A 26,113-nucleotide genomic window follows, 5' to 3' on the forward strand; every position below is an offset into this window, starting at 1 on the left:
CTGAATCATCACCTTGGGTTTATTCTCTCATTGTTCTGTAAGTATTACCATCTTATTTATTAGCTTTGCCTCATCATTACAGCTGACTTCTTTGTGAGCAGGAACAGAGTTTTGTGTGTCTCATGAATCACTGTAGGCACAAGGCTCTACGCTGAGCTCTAAATCCACTTCTGCAGTGTAACTGAACAGACTTGAATTATATTTCTTTCTTTGCAGAGAGATCTCGCAGAATGACGTCTTGGAAGTGATAGAGGCAGATGTGTTCTCCAACCTGCCCAAACTACATGAAATGTAAGCAAGAACCTGTGGGGTTTGCTCATGGCTGTTCTCGGCCATAGCTTTAAAGTTCACTTATATTCCTGGGAGGCCCTGGCTCTGCTCTGCCCTCAGACCCCTAGAATTTCATTTTAAGATGTCAAAGTCAGTCCGAAAGGCACTGTCATATGTCTCTGCCTGGTGATCCAGGTCCCATTCCAGAGCTTGGTCTTATCCTGCTTCTTCCCTCCCAGAATTTCTTGCGTAGTAGACTCAAGAATCTAGCTCTGTGACTGCAAGTACGTCCACCTCATCCTCTCATTCAAATTTATTCCACAGTCAAAGCCCAAAATAAATCCCCCATGATGTAGCTGAAGATGGGCCGTCTTAGTTTGACTCCATATACACACCATGAAACCTTGGCCAAGATACAAAATCATGCTAAGACTTAGTTTTCTTATCTGTAAGTGAGAATAATAAAATTGCATGCCTCACAGGATCACTGTGATGAATAAATGAGATGATAAATGTTAAATAGATCTAACACATCAACCGGCATACAGTAAGATCATAACAATCCTTGGCCTCTTTACTACTCCAATCAAATTTACTTCCTCTTGTTGACATTCTAGTTTTACATACATGCCAATACTCACACAGATCCACCTCTGTTTCATACCAGTCTCTAATTACCATAGGTTATCAAAGCCAGAAGAGACTTCACAATCTGGTGCAAAATTTTCCAAAGTATATTCTGTGTATCATTAAACACTTGGAAAATTATTAAGTGCTCCAAAAAAGGAAAAAAAGTCTATGGCCAAATAAGGTTAAGTAGGACAGATGCACTTACTATAGAAAAACTCAGAGCCTGTAATATGCGAATATACACTTGGAATCTCCAAGAAGGATATTGTATTAAGAGTTTCTCAGCTAATGTCACTGGAAAGGTTTCTCTGTGAAGCACTGATTAATATCTCACAAAATTCTCATGGAGCACAGTTAGGAAAGCCAGTGACCCACTTTCCTAATTTTACAGGTGAGGAACGAAAGACAGAGAGAAGTTGTGAGGCTTGTCTGGTCACCCAGCCAAATCCACAGCAGGATAAGGACTTGAACATAAATCTCCTGACTCTTTCGTATCTTTTTGAAAACTTTTTAGCGCTTGTCAAGCATATATACATACCCACACACACATGCATAATTCATATATGCATACATACATCCATATGAATTTGTTTAGGAATGACAGTCTGTCCATTTTGGCAGACCTCCTTCCCTTTTCTTCTACTCACTCCGCCTCCCACTCTCATTCTTCCTCGTTGTCATTAAGCCTCTGCAATTGACGCCTTCCCTCCCTCCCCCCATTGCCCTCCTGCTCCTTCCTTCCTTCTCACTCTGCTTGGCCTTTCCTTACCCTAGTTGGGAAAAGAGATGTGACCAGGGTCTCAGAACCCACAGAGAAGTGAACCAAAGGGCAGCTGGCCCTCTGGGCAAGCTCAAGCAGGCGTCCCTCTATGCTGTTCAACGGGCAGTGGAGCTAATGGGATGGCTCTTTCATCTCTTCCCTGCATGGAGAGGTGCTCACCCCCACGTAGCACTGACTGTACTTAAAATGATTAATTACCTGGTACTTGGATCTGGGTAGCTACAGGTTACTGCAACATTAAAGCTAATGAAACAGGGAGGAAGTAATTAACACAGAGCATCTCTGCAAATATACATTGATCTAGCAAGACGGGGAAAAGGCAGCCTCTCTCTGTCGGAATCCGAATGTGAACATGCCCACCTCCAGACCTGCACTGTGTCCAGATCAGGACACAGTGCAGGTCAACCTGGGGCAGAAGCCATCACCTCCCATGAGCTGTGAGAGAGCAGCCTCAGTTTGCAGCGTGAGGGGACTCACTGGCACATTCCCAGCTGCTGTCTGCTGGGGCTGCACAGTGAAAGCCAGAGACGCCCACTGGTTTTCCCCCAGTCTTTGTTTTCCTTTGCCCCTTCACTCTCCTTTTCTCTAATCTCCTTTGGCTCTTCAGCCTTTTTCCTTCCCACCCTCTTTTGTTGTTTTCCATGCCATTCTCTCTTGTCTCCCGACCAGACAAAAGCTCGTTTCCCCCATTAGTCTTGTCCCTACCCTCTTAGCCTCCTCAGACCCTGGGAGATCCTTACTGGTTAAAGACTCAACTGCGCTCAGTGAAAATGACTCACCCAGTCAGCGCTTTGTTTGTCTCTGATGAATAGGTTCCAGGAAGACTTCAGTGGTGAGAGTTACATGGGACAGGGTTAATATTTTGTTTGCACAGTTTAGTATAGTAAAAGACACCGCATGTGTGCTCAATTTTTGTTGAAACGATGGCTGGATGAATAGATGGATGGATGGATGGGTGAATGACATTAACATACTCTTTGCATAACGTGAAAAACACCATAGCATTCCTTACTGTTGAGGTCACGTGCATGTTCTTTCCTCTTTTACAGTAGAATTGAAAAGGCCAACAACCTGCTATACATCGACCCTGATGCCTTCCAGAACCTTCCCAACCTCCGATATCTGTAAGAACTCCTGTATTCTGGTGCCCGCTCTATGATCAAATTGTACACTCATATTTTAGCAAAATACCCATTTGCAACTCTGGGGAACAACTGCTTTTAATCAAAGATGTGGGGCAGAAGTGGAAGTGGGGAGACACTTGCTGGTGGATTTTAGTTTAGTTTAATGAGTGAATTCCACTGACATAATTGCATTTTGTTTTCATTTACAAAAACAGACATCATAAGGAATGCCATTTGCATTAATGGGATTGTCACAAGGACCTCTTGCAGAACTCAGTCATAATTTAGTGTTAATGAGATACAGCCAAAATTTCCGCTAGCATTTAGCTTGTGACCTTGACCTCAAAGACATCGTCTCTCTTGTTCTGCATTTAAGCATTTTTTTTCTTTGATAGATTACAGTGTTTTATATTAAAAGTTTTGGTTAATAATAGACATGGTATTTTTATCAGCAGAGAGATTCCTGGTGTTTGAGCTTTATCCCTTGGGCCTGCCTCCATTTGCAAAAACACTGCTTCTTCCACTCAAACAGCTTTCAGATTAGCTGAGGGCTTGTCAGAGCCCTGAGTGCTGTGATGGGGCCCCACAAAATAACAGATAAGAATTTGACCTATGGAGTCAAACTTTCTGGATCCATTTATTAGCTACTGATCACAGGCAAGAATTTAACCTCTTAAAGCCTGCTTCCTTGTCAAGAGAATGGAAACCATGATGGATGTGTGTCTGTTATCTATTAACATAATAATAACGCATAACCACCTACCCCCAAAAGACAGTTTTTAAGCAACAACGATGTATCATTTTTACCTGTCTGTGAGTTGATCAGTGGAATGGTTCTGCAGAGCTGGACTCTGTTGGCCTGACCGCAGCTAAGCTCACTCATGTACTTGAGGTTAGTTGGCAGGTGAAGTGGGTGCTGGCCGCTCTGGGTGGTCTCGGTTTGGGATGACAGCTCTCCACCAAGTGGTGTTCGTTTCTAGCCAACTCACACAGGCTTGTTCACATGGCTGTCCTGTGGTTCCAAGAGAGAGAGTAAGCTTGCAAGCCTCTTGAGACCTAAACCCGGAATTCGCACACCATTTCTTCTGTTGAATTTTATTAGCCAAAGCAATTCATGGGACCAGCCGAGGTTCAAGAGGTGGAGAACCAGACTCCACTGCTTGATGGAAAAAGCTGCAAAGTCACAAGCCAAGGTGTGTGGATACAGGGAAGGATAGGGAATTGAGGCCATCTTTGCAATCAATTTAAAGCATGTAAAAAGTTTTGCACAGTTCCTGTGACATCATAGTAAATGCGCAATAAAGATTAGCTACTAGTGATATTATGACTCTGTCCCTAACTTTTGATCCAGGAGACCTGGAGTTAGCAAGTAAAATAAGGAACACGGGGCCATTGTGGTTTAGCTCACTGAATGGAGGCTGACTGAGGGAATAAAAGATTCAACAGAACAAAGTCCCTATGACCTGGAACTTCTGCTGTCTGATAGGAGCCCCAGAAAGGATCTGAGAAAGAAACAAGGTCTTCCACTCCTGAGTTCATGTCAGAGGCAGGACCAGCTTCACTGGCACGCAACCAGGGCAGTCTCACGGGGCTCCATGCTCAAAAGGCACCCACACTCAGAGGGCCTCGCCCCAGGTATAATAATCTGCTGTCGCCATCTTGAAACACTTAAACAGCTTTGAATGAGAAGCCCTGCATTTTCATTTTGCACTGCACCTCACAAATTATGTAGCCACTCATGCTCAGAGGTCAGGGTTATGACTGACTCAGGAGCCGTGGCTCTCTAAATGGACTTTGCTATACTCTCTGCAGAATCTAACCTGGGTTAGGTACATAGCAGTGGAGGAAATCTGAGGTAACAGAAAAGGCATGGGCCTTAGGATTAAAAAAAAAAAATCTGGGACCTCATCCTGACTCCACCATTTACTCTTGGGCCAATCACTGGATTTCTGAAAGGTGCATAGCTTATAGGACTCTCAAGTGAAATGTAAACTACATGTTTACATTTGAAAATATGTGAAATATATACTGTACATGTGAAAATATACTGTAAACTACAAACTGCTCAAAAACATTAATAATGTACTAAGTATTTGTAGGATACTCTCTCTGGCCAACCAGTCAAAGTCTACAAGTCCACCCTCAGAAAAAGTCCAATAAGGGTTTAATACAGAGTTATGGTGGCCACTAAGACCTTCAGCTTTCACCCAGAGTGTTTGGCATGAGTTAAAAAAAAAAAAAAAAGGACTTTGGGACATGCCTTTACATTTAATGGAGCAGTATAGAAAAGAAAAAGAAAAAACTATATATGATGTCAGAAGGACTGGATTCCAGATGGGATGCTGTTATTTATTCATTAGCTAGATAACCATTACCTTCTCTAAGCCTCCCTCTCTGTAAATTGGGTGGTTGTAAAAACTGAATAAGATTATGCCTGTAGAAACATTTTGCAAGTTATTTTTAGTGTATAAACCATAAAGAACTATATAAACATAAAATTATTAAAACTACCTATTACCCAGGTGGTTTCCTTCATCCCTTCTTCTTTTCTTCTTTCCCTCCCAATGGCCATCCTTCCCTTCCTCCTCCTCTCCCCTTCCTCTTAGAAAAAGTCTGAGTGGAATAGGGGCAGCCACAGAGCCTTCAATAGCAGAACAAAAGCACATTAGGACATGCAAAGGGACACCCCTATTCACAAACTGTCAAATGTGGCTCATGAGAAGCGCTCCTGCAGAGGAGAGATTCAAGAAGAAAGGGACCCCCTCACTCACACATTCCATAGCTATGATGATAACAGCAGGTCTGAGAATGGGGGGCTGGGAGCAGGTGACCAAGGGATGGGGAATCATTGCAAAGTTTGAAATCAAGAGCTCCAGCATTTGACCCTAATATTAGCCCGCACCTTGTGGCCAGCACCATTTGTTCTTATTAATAAGGACCCTCAGCCCTCCCTCTAGGGGATGAGGGCTGGGGAGGAACGTGGGAGGATGTGGGCATGGAAGGCACAGCCCTAGACTGAAGGGGGAACTCTGGCAGAACAGAGGGGACAAAGCTCCGACTTTGACTCTGGAAATGTGTCATCTGTCATCAAGTCCAGCCTCCCCTTTGTGTCCTTTTCTCATTTTGAGGTGTTCAGTAATCCTCAGGCACACCTGGCTCCCCCATCAAGTCCAGACAAAGCTGGGGGTGACCACTTCCAGCCACATCTGTTCCTAAGAGGAGGTTATCATTCTCAGAGTATCTGAAACATGCTTTCTAACTGGAGAAAGAAAAGAACTTGTAAGCAGTTTAGAGGAATTGTGTCACTGTTAAATGATCCTCCTCCCTGGCTCTGAAAAATATATATACTTACATAATCCTACAGAGTATGAAGTCCTTTCACATCCACTGCCATTCTGGTCTCCATCAGGAAGTTGAGACGAAGAGCTGTCCATCTTAAGCCTTTGGACTTACTGCCCAGGGTGGACTTTTCCCAGCTGCACACTCTGCCCGGGATGCAGCACAGGGTGACCCTGGGAACTAGAGCAACTTTGCACTCCAAAAACACTCTACCAGCAAGACATCTATTCAGGTTTCTCAGACCGTGGTCCTTTGAAGTGTTTTCCAAACTGCTAAGAGGAATCACCTAAATTCAGAGTCGGTCCTCTAATCTAAAAGATGATTCCGTGGAAAAAAAAGCCCAGTTAAGCTTCCTTCTTTTTCCATTCTTATTTGTGTCTGACCAGCGGTCATGAACAGCTTCACAATCCAGCAGCCAGGTAGAGGTGGGTGGCAACGATTTCAGATATTCTTGGGAATGATGAACTACTTGCTTCAAGGCAAAGGAGAAACACAAAATGGATGAAGGAATCCAGAGGGGACCGGTAGGATGGAGTAGTTGTTTATTTCCTTAAACCAGGTTAAATGTTTATCACCACAGCCAGCAGAGCAGGAAATTACAGGGGGTAGGGGTGAGTTGTCATTTGACTTGAGAAGCCTAAGCGCTGCGTACACACACACACTTAGAAATGTTATTCTGAACTTCTCAGCCTTGATTCCATTTCATGCTGATCATTTGATGGCACAAATTCAAGACAACTAGAAATCAGCGTTCTTCATTATTCCCTTCATCCTTCACTGAGGAACCTGAAATGGTTAGTGGGGGGGGGGGGGGGAACTCATGAATAAAGAAATGTACTTTGACCAGAAGAATATACCTCAAAGGATTCATCTGGGTGGAGTTTTTCAAGTCAATATTGTATTTGCAAGCAGTATTTCTTTCTTTACCACTCTGCCTTCCTGGAGCTGACCTTTTGTGTATGAAAGATTATCTATTGATCTGTAAATAAGGTTTACACAATATTCTCTTGCCTTTGCATCCTGTCAGCATAGTTCTTAGGCAGCTGGATGTTGCTCTTTGCTACTCAGTAAACCTTAATTCCATCTTAGCAAACCCTTCACACAGCTGGGTGGGCCCGCACCCTCAACTGACAACTATCTTCCTCTCACGTGGGGGACTCTTAGAGCTTCTTAGGGGGCTGTTCGTGGCAGCCACGCCATCTGCTTTCTCCAGCCAGGGATGATTCCAGGAGAGTCTTCATTGGGACTCCCTCAGCAGTTCTGGCTGTCTCTTCCCCCACCCCCTCCCCCTAAGTCCCTCTCTCGCTTTTCTGCGTTCCTCTCTTTCATTTGTTTTGGTAGGAGTGATGAAAGTAGCTTCTTTGGTTATAAAAGTTAAGCCATTGGTTGGACATCGCATGGCAAAAGGGACAGAGGGCAGGGATTCAGGAGGCGGCACAGAATAACAAGGAAGCACAGAGGCTCCAGGGCCATCTGGCTGGGCTCAGGTCTCGGTTCCTGCCCTTCTTAGCTGTGTGACCTTGGGTAACTGGCTTAACTTCTCTAGGTCTCAGTTTTCCTTTCTATAAATGAGGAATAACATTGCCTGCATCTTTGCATTGTATTAAATGAAGTACTGAAAAGAATGACTGACATTTTAAAAATTCTCAACAAATGTTAGCAATTCTTATTGAATTCCTGACTCTATCATTTACTAGCTAAGGGAGCCTGTGTAAGGGACTGCATCTCTATGTATCTCAGTTCTCTCCTCTGCAAAAAAATGAAAAAGAAAGAAAGAAAGAAAAAAGAATACCTATCTCTGAGAGTCTTGTAAGGATTAATTTGATGACGACGATGATGATGTGTTGGTGGTGGTGGTATCTCTTTCCCCTTCCAATATTTCTAAGGTTTTGAAGCCCCTGTTTCTTTTGGACAGAACCCACTGATCAGCATTCAAACATGAAAATATATCATTTGCGTTTCTCAAAAGAAAAAGGCATCCTTCTTACCAAACTCCTGACAAATCCAGAAAGGTCCCTCCAAACAAGTGAAATTACATAATCCTGCATAATCCTAACCCCTCCTTTTGCTCATTTTCAACACTAGTGGTCCACAATACCTCATGCTATCCCCATCAACCAACTGGTTGGATAATGCTTCCTATTTTTACGTTGATTTACAATTTAACTCTTTTTATCATACTTCACTGCATTTGAACCTCACAACAATCCAAGGAGTAAGCAGGGCAGTAAAAGTACAAGCAATTACAGAAGCCAGCTGGCCATCCATGCCTGTACTCCCTGGTCACAGAGCTCTTCGGACAGGAATGTGCAATGTCCCTGTGGACCGTTCCGATACTTTCGATGTTCAGCAACATTTGGTTCTCTGTGGTGGTGGGGAAAGAGCCATGCTAGGGTTCATTTTTCAAAGTTACTGCAGCCATGCGCACAGTAGAAAGGATCGGTGCCTTCCCATTTCTCCTCCATCATTTTGGATGTGAAGTAGCCAGTCAGTAAGGACTCATTCATTCAGCCAATCATTCAACAATCATTTATTGAGGCCATACTATATCCCAGGCTTTACTGTGATGTTTCTTGGGTGTACAAAAGATGACAAGACACATGAAGCCTCTGCCCTTATGGAACTTACATTCTAATTGAAGAGACAAATGATGTTGTATAATGTCAGGTGGTGATACTGATATGAAGAAAAATAAAGCGGGGAAAGTAGAGTGACGGTTTAAAAAGGGTGGTCGAGAAAGGACAGAGGGGATGGCCTTGTGAGAGATAGAGGAGTCATCTACGGAGAGCTCCCAAAACAAGGAGCTCAGTCTTTTGGGGAGAAAAGACTATCATTCATTAACCCCTGAATATAATACATCTTTCAAGCTGTGTGGCATTGGCCATAGATAAGAGGACTGATCCAATGCCTTGGTCTGGACTAGTCAAGAAAAGCTTCTTTCGAGGTAGGGAGAATTTAGCTGCAACTTGGAGGATGAATAAAATTTAGAAAGACAGAAAAGAAGGAATTTATCTGTGAAAGAAAGAGGTGAGTAAATGCATAGAACATAAAAGGGCCATGGAATAGGCAGAGGATGACGAGATACTGAGTCTCAATAAAAAGAAGGTGTACACTGAGAAGGAGTTAGACTATATCAGGATGGACTGGGTTTGGTGAGATTGGAAAACTAAATCTAAGCAAGGAGTTTAGTAGCAGAGAATAAGCTATAAGAGAGTCTTACCAACAAGGACCTACTGTATAGCACAGGGAACTATACTCAATATTTTGTAATGACCTATAAGGGAAAAGAATCTGAAAAAGAATAGATACATATGTGTATAACTGAATCACTTTGCTGTACACCTGAAACTAACACAACATTGTAAATCAACTATACTTCAATTTTTTTTTTTAGAAAAAGAGCTTCTTAAGCAGCAGAGTGACAGGATGACAATGATTTGGACTGTAGATTGACAGGTAACAGGGTATAGACTATACTCAAGGGAGACCTGCTAAGGGCCAGCTGCCATAATGCAGGAGTACAGTAATGGTGGCACCTGGAGGAATAGAAAGGCATGGTTCAATGGGGGACACATTTCCAAAACTGAACCACTGGCATATGATTTCCCTCTAGGTCGGACGACCCAAGTGAATGCAGTGATTTTTGCCCACTCACCTCTAGTAACCCCCAAAGCCTCCCTTCCCCCTAGTGACTCCCACACAGAATCACCCTGAAGACGGCACTCATCAAGAATTCAGTCTGGGCCAGAAGTCATCTTACACAGTGGCTGAGAGTATTGGGAAGAAATTATTAGCCATCTCCCTGGCTGTCAGTGTTGTAAATGTCTAAGGATGTTGTCATGACTACAAGGATGTCTGGGCACAATGGAAATTATACAATTGCTTCTTTTATCAGTAATCTGTCTAGCAGGGCCAACTTTGCCTGCCATTGTCAACTCCAGGAAAAGAGAGCCAGATTTTCCTTGTGGAACACTGAAGTTCAGCATGAGATTTCAGCCCGAGCATGTCAGCCCCAGGAGAGCAAGAGCTTCCTCTTGTCTTGGGGCCTGCTTGTAACAACGGTGGCATTTTCATGCTGCTAACCTCCGCTCCTCAATCCTCTGACCTGTTCAGTGCTTTCTCCACCAAGACGTTCAGGCCTTCTCCATCAGCAAGTCAATTACTGCATCTATCAATTCACATCAGTATGTTCAGATCTTGATATTCTTCTTCCCAAGGGAAGTGGCATATTTTTAAAAAGGAGCCTGGAAAAGGCAATGTGAAACCCAAGAATTGATAATGACAGACTCCCAGGCGTGGGGCTTCTGAGACGGAAAGAAAGTCCAACAGGATCCACTCAAATAGCATGTAGGTGACCACCTACTCCAGCCGCTTGCAGTCTCTGGATTATATTTTCACAGGATATACCTCTTATGAGGTAGGTATATCCTCCCCTCGTTAATTCTGAAATAAGACCTGTCTCTGTCACCACCAGAAATCAGATGTAAAGACAAGCCTAGTGAGGGTTCAGAGAGAAACAAGTCTCCGATTATCTGCATGAAGCTCAGCCCTGCCCTCTTCCTCATTGCTAATATCACCTCCACTTCCCCCCCAGACAGTGATGGGCTGATCTCTTCAAGTCTCGGTTTCTTCATCTACAAAATGGAAATCATAAAATATGCTTCAAGAGGCTAATGAAAGAGGAAAAGGGACTCTACATCCTCTTAGATCTCTTCTAGCCCTCAGGTGCTTGGTGTCTAAATTGTGTTCTTCACAAATCTGGGGATCCCAGGGTCACTGTCCTGTCCTGAGTTCAGCATATTCAGATCCAGCACAAAGGGCCCTGTAGGGAAGGAGAAAGTCCCTCTATAAGACAGGAAAATCCGGCCTCCTGCAGACCACTCTACTCCCCAGATCAGGCTCCTCTTCCCCAGGATTCAAGGAGACCCTTTAAACGCTGAGATCCTTCAGAGGCATCAAACACTTAAACCAGGTGTAAATTACTCTTAAATAAAGCACAGCAGAAGCTCTGCTTCTTAAGCTAAAGGGGACTCACGGAATGAACCCTGCCACTTCGGCCCCTTACAAATGAGCACAGGCAGCTTAGTGGAGCCTGAGAGGTACTGGATGTGGCATCAGGCTTCAGAGGCAGACAACACCCAGCAGCCATTGGAGCTGGCCTGGGAGGGCTAATCCCCCCTGGCAGGGCTGGCCCCAGGCACAGGCAGAAGGAGAGACAGCTTAGCTGGCGAGAATCTGAAGGGCATCAAGTGAAGCCCCACCTCCGTGGAAGATAAACCGCTGTCTCTTCTTCCACCACTGCAGCCTCAATATAGGAAGGTTTCAAGGGTATTTGGGTCCTTTCTGACCCTTTTAGATTTGCAGTTATCCCTGGGAGAGGCCACATATTAAGATACTGGAGCTAACACAAGAACTGTCAGCTACCGTCTCTGTAGGGATGGGGCAGCCCCTGGAAGCAGAGATGGGCCAGAAGAGGTTGGGCAGCGCCGTGGGCAACAGGGGGTGGGCAGGACAGTGAGAGAGGGAGGGCATCATGCAGTCAACTCTGGTTACCAGATTGTGTGCTCCTCCAGGATGGGGACCAGGCTGTCTTCACGGCCATACCCCCAGTGCGTGGCACAAAAAAAGGCGTTCAGCTATTTATTTCTCCTTTTAGAGAACACTGGCTGTGATCTCTCACGCCAGACCTCTTGTGCACCTGGTTCTCGCCTCACTCTGTCATGCTTATTGAGGGACCCATTCGTTCCTTGCTGCCCTCGTTCATCTCATCTGCTTTATCTTTCACAGTGTGTGCTCTTAGGTTGCAAGCTAAGAACACAGGCATCTTCTAGCCAAATGGCCCCGCTGCTCCCAAACCCTTGGCCTGTCCATCTGGGAAGATGCTGTCTTCCCGTGGGCATGGCTATAGGAGGAAGGCATTCCAGGGGGCTCCTCGGCCAGCCAGATCCGCTGGCTCAAGACTGGGGAGCAGTGAAGTGGCAGGAGAGGGCATCACCTGACTCAACTGACCTCCAATCCAGAGCAAAGGCTGCATCTAGCTCATCTCTGAGCTTCTACAGAAGGGTCTGCACACAGTAGGTCCTTAATGAAAATGTGGGCCTGGATTTGAATCTTTCTGTTTGGGTAGTGGAAGGGAAGCAGCTGCTGTTTTTAGAGAAATATCTTGGGGCATTACAGAGTGTGAACACTGCAGTGACAAATGGTCCAAGGAAGAATATTTTCATCCCCAGCAGACATTACAAAAATGTTCTGCTGCCGTTTAATCACGAGGTCACCCACAGCAAACACCCCACAAATAATGTCTAGTTCAAGAGGGACTGAGCTCCTCCCACACCAGTTGGGATTCAAAGATAAAATCAGGCAGCCTCCCTCACAAAGCTCACCCAGCACAGTCTCTCTGGACAAGGGCCAAACCACAGGAGCCGCCTGGACACCAAGGAAAAGCTCTTCTCTTTACGGGAGAGTCGCATGCTCAGGCTCCAGCCGTGGTCCTGCTTGTGTAAGCAAGTAACGAGACCTCTCCAGGCCTCATGTAAGATGGAGAGGAAAGGGACAGCCCCATCTCCTTCAAAAGTTGTAAGGAAGAGAAAGGAAGGGAGAAGATGAGTCAGGGTGCGGGGACGCTTTGAAAGTTCAAAATGGCAAACAAGTGCAAGCACTGCTGATTGGACAGGGCACTGCTGGCGGATACGGGGTGGGACACAGAAATCACAATTTAGAAAGCACTTTCACTTTATATTAATTTACATAGCCTTACAAAAGCCCTCTGAGATATTTACTGATGGTTCCATTTCACAGATGGGAAACTTGAGGTTCAGAGATGCTGACTGAATTGCCCTAATTCCCAAAATGGGATTAAGAAAGGATCTTGGAGCAGGAGAGACAGGGAAACTGATACTAATTGAACATCTACTAGATGGCAGACTCTAAACTAGGTATTTTGTTCTCACAACTCATCTTCCAACCTTCCAAAACAGTGAGGTGTGTATTTTGCCCAATTTATAAATGAGGAATTTGAAACTCAGAGATCCTGTAGTTGGCAGAACTGAGATCTGAGGCCAGAAGTGTCTGACTCCATCCCGGTTCTCCCCGCTTTCCGGGGCTCCGCGGCTGGGAAGGTGCGGAGTGTGGGTGAAGCCAATGTCAACGTACCCAGTGTTCTGAGCGCAAGAGTGATACCTGATTCCTGTTCGCCGTTTGGAACTTGTGATCATCTACGCGGCTATGTTGAAGTGTACCTAAGAAATAGCTTTCTAAATAATTAATGCTTGAAATGAGTCGTGGGGAAGGGTGTGAAAACTGTTTAAAATATTAACTCTTTTGCAACTCCCCTATGTAATTTAAAAGTAACTGCTTGCCACAGATTGGTAGCCTGATTAAAGTTATTCATACATCTGCATCCCAGAAGGTCCCAAAAGATTACCTCTTAGCAACACTCTGTTAGCAGTGAATCTAACTTGGAGAGATCTTTAGGTTTTAAAAGTCCTTATGTGGCCAATGTGGTATCATGGAAAGAAGATCACCAAGAGGCATGGGAGCCTGAGGGCCCAGGTTCCGATCCCATTTCTTCCACTTGCTAGCAAACAAGTTAACTGAAACTCGCTAAGCCTCAGTTTCCTTATCTAGAAAATGGAGCTAATAATAGAATCTTCTTCATGGAGTTGTGGGCAGGAATAAGTGACTCTGTACAGGCAAGGCCTGTATGATGGTGCCTGACATGTGCTAAGGTAATTGGAAAGTATTAACTATGATTCTTTCTGGTTTGAGCTTAGAAATTTGGGTGATTCATTTACCCTCTATGAGTGTTGCCTCCCTTATCTGTAAGACGGGAATCATAATTATATTCACCTTAGAAACTCACAGTAAAGTCAAATGAGGTAATATGAAATAACTCTGTCAGTCACTTGAGCTACACAAATATAAGATAAGGAGATTTTCCAGTCTTTTCTTCCTAGAAGTCTGGGTCAGAACTGTGACTGGTGTAATCAGTTCCTGGGACTTCAGTTACTTCCCAAATACCAGTCCTCTGGTCTATTGACACTTTAGGCAGCCTCTCACCTGGGCCCAAGTCAGACACTGGTCACTGTGTCCCCAAGCAGGAGGAGACAGTGATGAAAGTTGCCACGCAGTTTTCTTAAAGTCCTTCTCTCAACCTAAGTAACACAACAGCAGCTCCCACCCTTCCCCAGGGTGGGGGGCTGGGAAGGGCAGATTCTCAGGCGTCTCCAGGAACCCTTCTCACAAGGTTCCTACACCGTTTTCATGCCCACTGCGCACGAGAGGTTAAGAGTTGTGTAACTGGTTTCTAGAAACCTGGACTATAGCATGTCTCATACCTCGGCATCTCAGGAAAAACTCCGACTCTGACATCCTGTTACACTGAGACCTGCCCTAGCCAAGAAGGCATCGTAGAGCAGGCTCCAAATTGAAAGGACAAATAACAACAAAGTGAGAGCTGCTCAGTAACCCATCACAAACTTTATTTTTTTCTACATTCAGGCCCATTTTGTCAAAGATTTCTCTTGAGTTTAGTCCTCCTTTGATTCATTTTGCCATCAGAGAACATGATTTCTTCTTACCCAGACAGGGTGTGTAGTAGAGAGGTTAACTGTTGGGCTAGGAGAAGGAATCTGATCCTGTGACTGATAGACCCTGTACAGATGCAGGGGAGTTATTCAGAGTCTCTTACCTTCCCTCTTTATGTTGTACCCTAAAGGGGCCCATCCTAAAATGCCTGAAATGCCGGCAGAAATTGGATCAATGTTCATTTGACAGAGTGTGCCTTTTCACCAATGTGGTTCTGTAAACTTTCTGATTTATATCATGGTAGAGGAATACAGGGGGCTGACTAATAGAACACTCTGTTTAAGAGAGAGTTTGCCAACCATGTCCTAAATGGTAACAGCATTTTTGGAGAATTAGCATAAATCAGCATAAATACTCTAGCTTCTAGCAGGGCTTCCAAGGTTGAAACAGGAAACACCAAACTCAGGAGATACTCTACAATAAAGGAAGAATCCAGGGTCAATATGTTTGGGGAAAGCCAGCACACTACTTCCTCCTCTTGGGCATTTACAATGAATAATATTGTGGTAAAGGCTCTGAGAATCCTGCAGGAAAGAAACTGTTTAACCTTATTAATCCAGCACTTCCTAGACTTATTTGATGACTGTGGCCTTTCATTTGTAAGCAAAGCATGTATAACCTTTGGAAACAGCACTTATGGAGAAATGCTCCAAGTTTCTAAGTTGGAAGTCACCTTAGAGGTCACAGAGTTCAACTCCCCTTTCCAATTCTACACCCAGTTCCAATGTGTGGGGTTTCCCCTCACACATCCAAGCAATTCTCAGACACCAGCTGGGTGCCCTACAATTCAACTCAATTGTGACACTATCTACCTGGATACAGCATTAGCTCCCACAGATTTAAGGCTCAGTCCTACAAGACTGTCCCCCTTCAGGCACCAATTGTAAGTCCAGGTTGTCACCTGTGATCCTGACCAGACAGCTATAGATTGGAGGTTCCAATGACCCCGCTTTAAGTTTGGTTAATTTGCTAGAGAGGCTCTCAGAACTCAGGGAAACATTTTGCTTACTAGATTACCAGCTTATTATAAAAAGATACAACTTAGGAACAGCCAAATGGAAGAGATGCATAGGGCAAGGTATGGGGAAAGGATTCAGAGCTTCCATGCCTTCTCCAAGCCCACCATGCTCCCCACCCAGAAGGTCTATGCCAGGAAGGGGAATGGAGACCAAATATATATTTTGTATCATAAATAACAATATCACACCCCTCATGAAGAAACCTAGCCACACAGACACATTTCCAGAGGTAGGGAACCAAGTGCTTTGCGGTACAATTCATTCTTCTGTCTGATCACGGTAGGAGCACAAACTTTAGAGTCAGAAAGATGTGGATTCAACCTCTAGCTCTGCCCCCTTATGTGCGGCTTTGTGAAAGTGACTGGACCTCTCGGCTAAGCCTCCTCCACTCTGATATGAGGATGGTAATGATACCCATCTCCTAAGGTAGAGGAGAGGAATAAATAAAATAATCAATGTTAAGTGCTTGGTGTGGTACCTGGTACATAGGAAGTGTTCAATAAACGTTGACCATGATTATTATTAATCCTATACCTACTTACCCAAGCAACACAGCACAAACCTATTACTATTTCCACCTGGAAGCTCTTCAGAATCACAGGCTTCTCTTCCCAATCAAAATATCCTACATAGTGAACAATACGGCCTTGATTCTTCACCCCATCAGCTAAAAAAACACCAAAAAAAACAACAAAAAACCTATATCCCAAAATAAGTTTATTTATAAAGTAGATACATATATAATGCAGTATTAATGTTTGTGTGCATTACAAAATATACACAAAAATGATATTTTAAAGTATGAAATAAAGGTGAATAAATTATATGTTTTACATGTACACCTTGCCTTATTATATACCATTTTATATGGCACAATAAGCCTAGTTTGCTCTCACTAATTACAATAACAGTATTTTAGAGAAAGCAATACCATAGGATGTGTTTCATTATTTTTTAATCCTTAGTTTAACACTCAGAAAAGCAATTCACAGGTCATTTCAATAATAGATTTCAATGGCTGTCAAAGCTGAGAACAAAACCTCACTAAAACAAATAGGTCTAATGGAAGAGCAACCTATAGCTGTACTCTGAGTCACCCAGACTCCATGTTCAATCCTACTCTTTCATGCAAATATTTTTATGAAATTCAGCTAGTAAATTTTCTTCCCTAATGCCAATCAGATGTTCTTACAAACCTGAAAGATGTTGTATTTTTATGTTTCTAATCAAAGTGTTCAAAACCCAGTGAAAAAAATATAAACAAGTTAGAAAATTGCTTATCCTTGTTTTTAAAATATGCAATATGAGAGTTCTCATAACTGATGACATGCATCATTTTCAGCAATAAATTAATTTCCATTTTTCCCCAAACGCTTCCCTTTGAAATGCTGTTGTATTCTTCCTCATTATTAATACATCACCTTTCCCTTAAAGAGATAAATCAAATGTCTAATTTGAAAATATCTGCTTTGTAACATTATTTCTGATAGTCATTTGTCATCACAGAAAAACTCAGCCAATTGGAACACTTGTATTTTCTTTTAATTTGTAAGTCATCTTCCATTTTGTCAACTCCTTGTAGTAATTTTCCTCGAGATGACCAACAAGCCTCTAGGTAATAGTATGATCAGGACCCAGGCACTAAACAGAATCTGACAGGCAAGAAGGTTTATCCAGGCAGGTTTGTCCAAAGAAGGAGGAGGAAATTAGAGAACGGGGGCAGGAGGAATCTGGGAAATTTAGCTGCGGCTTCCAGTGGTTGCAACAGGGCACACAGAGCCTCCGGCAGCAGATAACAGACCAGCCTGCCCAGGCATCATGGAGGTCCCACAAGGACAACAAGGACCCAGACACAGAAACAGCATCTCAGTGCCCAAGAGAACTGGGGGAAAGCAAGGCATGGCCCAGGTTCTAGGGAAACCAGGAAATCAGACAAGGTCTCACTTATAGCAATGGAATGTGACTGAACCATGACCAATAACAGTGCCTGGACACAGTGCTAAGGTTTCCTGTTAGGTAAATCTTACTTCCCCGGGTAAAAGATAAAGGATCTGAGTCCTAGAGACTTCAACTAACTCCTTAAGGCCGTACAGCTTAAAAAGTGGTACAGTCAGGACTTGAATCCAGATCCTCTAGCAACAGAGCTGCTAGTTTAAAGCTATGCTACTCGTCCTGAGAATAGAACCAGAGCCTGATTGTTTAACCAGAATATTAGGTCAAAACAGAATCTGCAGCCAGGCTAATAAGGCTGAGATCTTCAAAATCCTGCCTTCGGGCTCATTGCCCTGATTGCTAAGGAGTCTGGTTTCCATGGAGACTGAGGCAAGTTTGATCTGAATGTGAGTTAAATATTTCCAGCTTTGAAGACATGAGACTGGGGAGGTAGGAAACAAGGCTCTCCCACTGTCTCAGGTAATTCCTTACCCAAGACCATTTTACAGAAAAGAGAAACCGAGGCTCTGAAAAGGTAAGTGAACTGCTCAGCACCATCCAACTAGTGAGCGAGAAAGCACTTAAATCCAGGGTCCCTCATCTTAAGTCTAAGGCCCTTTTCATTGAACTACAGCTTATTACACACACTCCCATCTAACTCCAAGTTTACATGATTTTACACCTAATCAAATCTTTAGTTAATGATTTGGAAAGTATATGTTAGCATCTTTTCTAATGGTGTATGTAGAGATGCAAATTCCCAGTCAATAAGGATCTACAGTTAATAGAAAACTCAATATCAGTGAGCCTCAAAAGGTAAGGTGGCTTCTCCTATATTAAGTGTAGTCCACTCTTCTCCTTCTTATGTATCATTGGATAACTAACTTCTCCCAGAGTGGTCAGGAGGAAGAAGTACATTTTATCTAAGAGACAGAAAAATGTAATTAAAAATGTAAAAAAATAAGGAAGACAAAGACTTAAATTAGGTGCAAACAAAGCTTATATCACGAGAAACCAATTAGAAGATGGAAAAAGGAGTTCAAGTTCAAACCCTCAGTCTTGGTTTCTAGGAAATGTGCTTTGGCAAAAATAATAAACCCCTAACCTAGACATACAACTGGCAGCGTCCCATTCTTAAATCAAATTTGCCTAAAATATCTCAGTGGGCCATTAAGGCCATGGTATGGAATCTGTTTCTGCCTCAGCTCACAAACTAAAAGAAAACTGGTTCTCACCGTCTCAGAATTCAGCATTCCTTGCCACAGTGGATTCTGAGTGGAACAGAGATAAAGAATTGCATTCTTGGTTAGCATGTGTGATGGAGAGTGATGTGTTGTTCTACCTGACTTTTCTCAGTTCAGTGGGTTATGCAGTAGGCTCTCAATAACTACCCATTGGTTTGTCCTGACCACTACTGTGAAGTCAGGGTTATGGGACAGTGAAAATATGGGCCACCTCTGCTCAGGGAGTCCCCAAGTCTTCTTACTTCCCATTACAGCACCTCAGAGTGGCTTCTAAACACTTAGGCATCAAGTCCACACTTCTTTACCTGGTCTTAAAGGTTCTTGAGATACTGCCTCCTCCTTCCCTTTCCATCCTCTCTTCCTCTGTGTCCCACCTCCTACAAACCTCCTGTGGTCTAAGCTACACACGCTCACTTCCCTAGTTCAGGCCAGTAAGCTTTATATTCTCTCAGAAATCTGGTTTGCTCTCCTTCCTTGACTAATCCAACCCATATTGCTCTCCCCTTCCCTGAACTCTTAAGACACTCACAGTCAGTAACATAGATTTTAGCACTAGACCTGTCTGAGTATTTCCACTATACTAGTCTTAACTCCTCAATTCACCTGCAAACCCTGAAGACATGGGTCTTTGGTGGTTTGGGCATGGTCTTTGGTGTCCTCTCTTGGATGGGATGGAGGTTGTATGAAGAGAAGATGTACAGCCCAATGCAAAACAAGTGAGCACACATACACTATAAATTTAAGAAAAAACAACCTACCAGCACTGTTGAAGATTCATGAAAGCACTAATGATGTTTAGGACAATGAGCCTTAGAGCTTTGGGGTCAACTGTTCATGAAAGCAAGTATATTATCTAGTTAGGGGGCAGGACATAGTGGGACTGGTTCCCATCAATTGAAGGGACCTCACTAAGTTCATCCTGTCAGGCGAAGCACCCATTTTCATCACTGTAACCTCAAGATTGGCGACAGTTAGGCATGAAAGGTGTTAACACCAGCTCAGAATGTAAAGCCGGCTGTTGACTAGAGAGGACTGTAAGCCAGTTACCTTTCTTTAGAAGGTCCATTTGCAGAACTTAAATTTGCTGACATTTGGCCCTCAGGCCTTTACCTGTTCTTGAAGATAAACTGCGGTTGAGTGAATCAAAATAATTTCACAGCAAACAGTCATCCGACCAAAGCAAACCCATTGAGACATAGAGCTCCTAGCTGATTACCCACTTCCAGCCTCCATCAGACATGAATTTATTGATCAAAGGGGAAAAATGAATTGAAAACTAAGTGTTCATCCGAACTCCATTTCCTGAGTTACCTTGGGGTTGTGGAGAGTTTCAGCTATAGAGTTATCACCAATAATCCATCTCACTAGATGGTCACTAGATCTTTTTAAGTGCCTTAAACTCAGAACTACTGGAATAATCTTAGCCATTTTTGCCATGTTTTCTTTTCTATAAAGACCAAAAACTTCAGTGTGCATCTATAGACACTTATAGATGTCCCACAAGTATAGTGGCTTTGGGAGCTCATACTATTGATATTAAATAATGTACTTGTACCCTTCTCATTGACAATCATAAATTCTTCCCTCCTTCAATTATATAAAATTCTTACTCATTCACTAAGAGAAAGAGAGCCAAGTTGTTATCCATATAATGTCAAATCAGTTAGGTGTGATGAACACAGCTAGTGAATGATTCCTTTTTTGTGCTCATCTCTTGACAGCACATAACACACTGCCTGGCCTGATACACATCAAGCACTTTACATGCACCAACTGCTGTGAAAGCGTTGAGTTTTCAGAAGAAACATGATTTCCATCATCATGTCGTTCACAATCTGGTTGAAGAGACAGACGTTGAACAGACACAAGAACACAAGATAATATACAGTTGAGAATCTTGATGAGTGCTAATAAGGGAAAAGTGCTAAAAAGGAATATGATTATACTGGGAATAAATCGGAACCTTAATTTAGATGGGCAATCGGGGAGCTCTTCTCTGAAGAAATGACATTTGTAACTGAACCCTGAAGGATGAGTTGAGGTTGGCCAGGAGAAGTGTGGGTGGTGAGCCCTCCAGATAGAGCATGTGCAAATGCCTGGAAACAGGGAAGAACTTAGCGCATCTGAAGAATTGAAGGAAAGCCACTGGTGCTGAAGTGAATTGGGTGAATGGCATGAGTTGAGGGTTCAAGTGTAAGTAGGAAGGAGTATAAATTTTACTATAGGAAACAACTAAAGAAAAGCAGAGGACTAATGCCATCTTATTTACATTTTTTAAAAGAATGCTCTGTGTGCTGTATGGAGAATGGGTTTGAAAAGGATAAGTTTAAATGTGTGGAAAGGAGGAGACTATCGCAGAAATCTAGAGGAAAGGTGATGGTGGCTTGTTCTAGAATGGTGTCAGTCGAGATGGAAGAAATTGTATGGAAATGGAATCTAAGAGGATGTTGAGATGGACTGGATGTTGGGGAATGAGGGTGACGAAGCCAAGTTTAATGTCACATTTCTAACAAATAATTGATAGATGGGAGTGTTATTTATGAGGAAGAATTGAGAAGGAGCAGTTTTGTGAAAGTGATGGGGGGAACTAGTTTAGTTTGCTATGTCAATGAGACATTCAGAAGAGGATATGTGAAGTAAGCTTTAATTAGGATAAACTAGAGAGGTCAGAAGTCAAGTATAAATCTAAGAGTCGTCATCATATTGATACTACTTGAAGCCATGGGAAATGAGACCTTCCCAGCAAGACTATAGAGAAAAAAGGCAGAAGGCTCTGAGTACGTCTAGAGGAGGGGGCTTAAAAACTTAAAAGGAGTAACAAAGAAAGAGGTGGAATAATAGAAAAGTGTGATTGGACAGAAACTATTAGAAGAGAGAGACTGGCAGAGAGAACTGAATTCTCCTGAAAGGTCTAAAAAATGAGAATTTAAATTGTTCATTACATTCATTGTTTATGGGTTGGTAGATTTGGGGCATGACAAAAGTAGTTTCAGTGGAGAGGTATAGAATGAAAACAAATTGGAGCATCCTCAACAAATTAAAGAGGAACAGAACATGAGAAAATGAAGATAGCGTACACAGACAACTCTTTTAGAGACTTTACTGTAAAAGAAGGAAGAGAAACAAGGCTGGGCTGCAAGTGGAGACAGATTTGGAGCAAAGGCAAATGGCAACTGTCAGTGAGTCTATGTAAAATATGAAATTCAGTACAAGTTAGTATCTGTCTTAGTCTAGGTGATCCAAAATATGTCTGAGCAAGGACTTAACAAGTGAGTATTTTATTTTACATTCAAACTGGAGAAAAGAGATTAGATGACTAAGAAGAAAAGAAGGAATGAGGGAAAGGCAACTCAAGAATGTATTATCGGCTGACTGCCACCAGGAAATCAAGGCCCAATTATGCTAGAGCCCATCTAAGCTGTCATTTAGAATACATTAAGAGTTGTTCACCCAAGGAGTGGAAGAGTTCACCACTAGAAGAGTTGCCCTATGGGGTGCTAACTCCCTTGTACCTCCCAATCTGCCCCATGCCTCAAAATAGTTGAGCAGATTCCTATAAGCGTCCCACTCAGAGGTGGTAGAGGAGCCGAGGATACAGAATGAGAGATACCTAGTACAACTGAGGGTCAGTGTCTGCTAAGTTAAATCCGTATGTAGCTCGTTGCTATGGTAACCACTAGAGTAAAAGATGGAGCAACAGGATGTGAAGCAGGGCTCAGTGGTGTCTGATATAATATCTACCTTGATATTCACACACTCCACATCCTTTCCAGTCTGGAAAGATGAAATGGCTTGCGTCTAGTTCATACCAGAGCTGGCATGTACATTCTCCTGATTCCTGGCCTCCAGACCTCCTTGCCTCTGTTTAAGATTAATTACTCCAAGTAGCCGTGATACCTGACAAGTAAATTAACTGAATAAGGGTTTTAATACATTCTTGGTGACAGAAGCAAGAAATGTTTTAGAACCAACAACCAATTAACCTAATATTTTATGAGCACATACTGTATTCCCTATCTGCACCAGTAGTATAGATTGTCAAAGAATATTAAGTATGGTCCTTGCTTTGATGTCTCATTAAAAGAATACTGCATAGACCCATGAGAAGAGATCTAAAAATAGTAGAAGGCTGGATATGATTATATAACAAATGTAGAATAAGCTTGTGTCAAGCTAGCAGATATTTAGTTATGGCAATGTTTCTGTTGGAACTTCTCTGAGTAGAATCTCAGAGGTGATGGAGAGCAATCCTGAAAGTTATTTGTTTTGGTTAGAAACTTCAAACTTGAAATGTTAACAGAAGCTATCTCTGGGTAGTGAAACTAGAAGTGATTTTTACTGTCTGCTGTAGATGTTTCCATATTTTCCATAAGTTTCACAATACATATGTATTACTTTTATATTCAAAGAATATACTTTTTAAAATAACCAAAGGATGTTGAGCCACTAGAACTCTCATACATTGCTAGTGAGAGTGCAAAATGGTACAGCCACTTTGGAAAACAGTTTGGCAGTTTCTAATAAAGTTAAACATACACTTACCATCGACCTAGTAATCCCACTCATAGGTATTTACCCAAGAAAAGTAGAAATGTTCCCTCCCTCCCTCCCTCTGTCAGTCTCAGTCTCTGTCTCTGTCTCTCTGTCTCTCCCTCTCTCACACAGACACACACACTCACACACACACACTATACACAAATGTTTAAAGCAGCTTTTTTATAATCACAAAAACTGGAAACAATCTATGTGTCCTTCAACCTACGAATGAATAAACAAACTGTGGTATATCCATACAATGGAAGACTAATCTGCAATAAAAAACAGCGAACTACTGGGACTTCCCTGGTGGTCCACCGGGTAAGATACCACGCTTCCAATGCAGGGGGCCCAGGTTCGATCCCTGGTCGGGGAACTATATTCCACACGCATGCCACAACTAAGACCCAGAGCAGCCTAAATAAATTAAATAAATGAATATTAATAAAAACAACAACAGTGAACTACTGATACATACAATAACGTGGAAGAATCTCAAATGCATTATACTGTATGAAAGAAGTTCCATAACATATGGTTGCACTGATATGACATTTTGGAAAAGGCAAAATTATAGAAATAGAAACTGATCATTGGTTGGTAGGAATAGGAAGTAGAAGGAGAGGTAACTACAAAGGGCAACACAACATAACTTGGAGGGTTCTGGAACTTGGCTGTATCTTGAGTGTGCCAGTATTTAAATAGCTGTATATGCTTGTGTTCACTCAGGTCTCTACACAAAACAATTTATTTTTCAGTGTGAAAATTTTTAAAGTAAATAACACAACAAATTCTTAACAAAAGCATGTTAACAGCTCTTTCCCACAAATGAAAAACAAAGGGAGACCATCTCAAGGGCTGTTGAAATACTCAAAGGAAGAATTGACCAAGATGGGTTCTGTGTGGATCAGTGGGAACCAAGAAGGAGCAAAACATCTGAGAACCATTACAGGGAACCTGTAGGGAGAATGCACTGGCTTTCTGAAGACAGAAGCAGAGAACAAGACACTAAAGTCTACTCTAGAATCATAAACCCAAAAGACACACGACCTTTCACAATGATGAGTGCACCAGTGAAGGTTCCTTAGCTTGCAGGCAACCAAGACCAACTTTGTCTTAGGTAAGGCACACAGAGAAAAGGGAAATGGGAGTGGGAAGGAACTGGAAGGATTCTGAGTAACCCACAGGAGCCCGGGAAATGCTGAAGAACAGTGTGTCAGACAGCTCTCATGGGGCAACTTGAAAATCTTTTCCACCACTGCTGTGGAAGCCAGTTCCCCCCAAATTTCAACCAGCTTAATGCAGCTTAATTTCAACTGTATAGCAGCTACTCTGGCCTTGTGTACCTCTCATTTCTAGTCCTGGGGCTTCTTCTACACCACTGTGAGTGATGCCCAGTAGGAACTCGCTGGGTACCCACAAGTGTGCAAGTCAGAGTGGAGTTAACACCGTGGGGATACCTTCCACCAACAGGAAATAGTAGTCTGTGGATAAATGCCTCCCCTTTTCCCCCATTCAGAGCAATAGTTCTGATACCCATTTTGAAAATCTCCTAAGTCAAGTCCTTGGCATTAAAGACCAGTCACTAGTAGTGGTGGACAACTCAATACAGTACAATAACTCATTCTTGTACTGATTATTTTCTTCCATCTCTGTTTCATTCCACCTGTCCCAAACTCTCTGAACTCATATTATCAAATATACTAACTGCAAGCCAGCCTTTATCTCAGGCTCTGCTTCCTGGGGAACCCAGGCCAAGACACACAGGCCTTGGGAATGATCCAATATAGCTCTGGAAATCTCAGCTGTAGAAATATGTGGACTATCTCTTGAGAGTGATGGTATCAGTGGACTCAGCTGTAACCCACCTTCAACTTCTTCCCAGGAGCGAGTCTGATGGGCTCAGCGTAGGTCACATACATACTCTGGGATCAAAGGATATGGACCTCATGCCCTACTCTCAACAGAATCACTTGGAGAAGAGGCAGTTCTTCAAAGAGTATGTGGAGATTGGAAACAGGGGATGATCTAGGAAAATTCTGTTGTCTAGTTGCAAGTTGCTTTTGGATCATGTTAATTTATCTTTCTAAAAAAAAGGTGTGCCTTGTGGCATACTAGCACATCTTTGTGCCTAAAGTGTAAGTTTCCTTTCTCTAAGGTATCAGTAGCTTCCTAGACCCTGGTTAGCGCCTTAAAATAGAAAACATTAGCATGATTCAGGTGTATTATGGGATTTTCTGGTAGGTTTTTCTGAAAGCTCAAAACTGATATTTTGAATTTGGAAAGCTCAGACTCTAGCAATTGTTAAAATAGCCAGCTTCATTTTTCACTCACTCTCAGTTTGTCTCTTTCTAGGTTAATATCCAACACAGGTATTAAGCACTTGCCAGCTGTTCACAAGATTCAATCTCTCCAAAAGGTTTTACTGTAAGTTTGAAGAGCGGTTACCAACTCTTTACTCGATAGCTGTCCTGCCCAACAGCCTCTGGGCCTGTAATATGCATTGTGTAGTCTCCATCCTCCAAACATGTTGCTCTGGGTAAGCAGAGGTAGGAAGGCAAACAGCAAGTGTCCTCGGTTTTACCTTAAGACCAGCTAATCTCAGTTTGGAGAACGTCAGCAGGCTCCTCGGTAAGACAGTTGTCAACAGAG

At 42.8% G+C, this 26,113-nt stretch overlaps 2 protein-coding genes across 2 annotated transcripts in view; one reads left to right on the forward strand and one right to left on the reverse strand.

Moving 5' to 3' along the window:
- Positions 1 to 26,113, reverse strand: part of LOC309644244 (uncharacterized protein) — a 766,088-nt gene that overhangs the window by 551,480 nt on the left and 188,495 nt on the right. Inside the window, exons 2-3 of the mRNA XM_082427907.1 lie at positions 6,158 to 6,930; positions 3,613 to 3,817 (exon numbers count right to left, since the gene is read on the reverse strand). The gene's annotated coding sequence lies outside the window, so the exon portion shown is untranslated. The remainder of the gene's footprint in view (positions 1 to 3,612; positions 3,818 to 6,157; positions 6,931 to 26,113) is intronic.
- The window catches only part of LOC309644203 (follicle-stimulating hormone receptor), a 47,437-nt gene continuing 34,043 nt past the window's right edge, over positions 12,720 to 26,113 (forward strand). The window contains exon 1 of the mRNA XM_082427835.1: positions 12,720 to 18,216. The gene's annotated coding sequence lies outside the window, so the exon portion shown is untranslated. The remainder of the gene's footprint in view (positions 18,217 to 26,113) is intronic.

Source organism: Balaenoptera physalus, assembly GCF_965194825.1.
Source record: "Balaenoptera physalus genome assembly, chromosome: 15".
Taxonomy (NCBI): domain Eukaryota; kingdom Metazoa; phylum Chordata; class Mammalia; order Artiodactyla; family Balaenopteridae; genus Balaenoptera; species Balaenoptera physalus.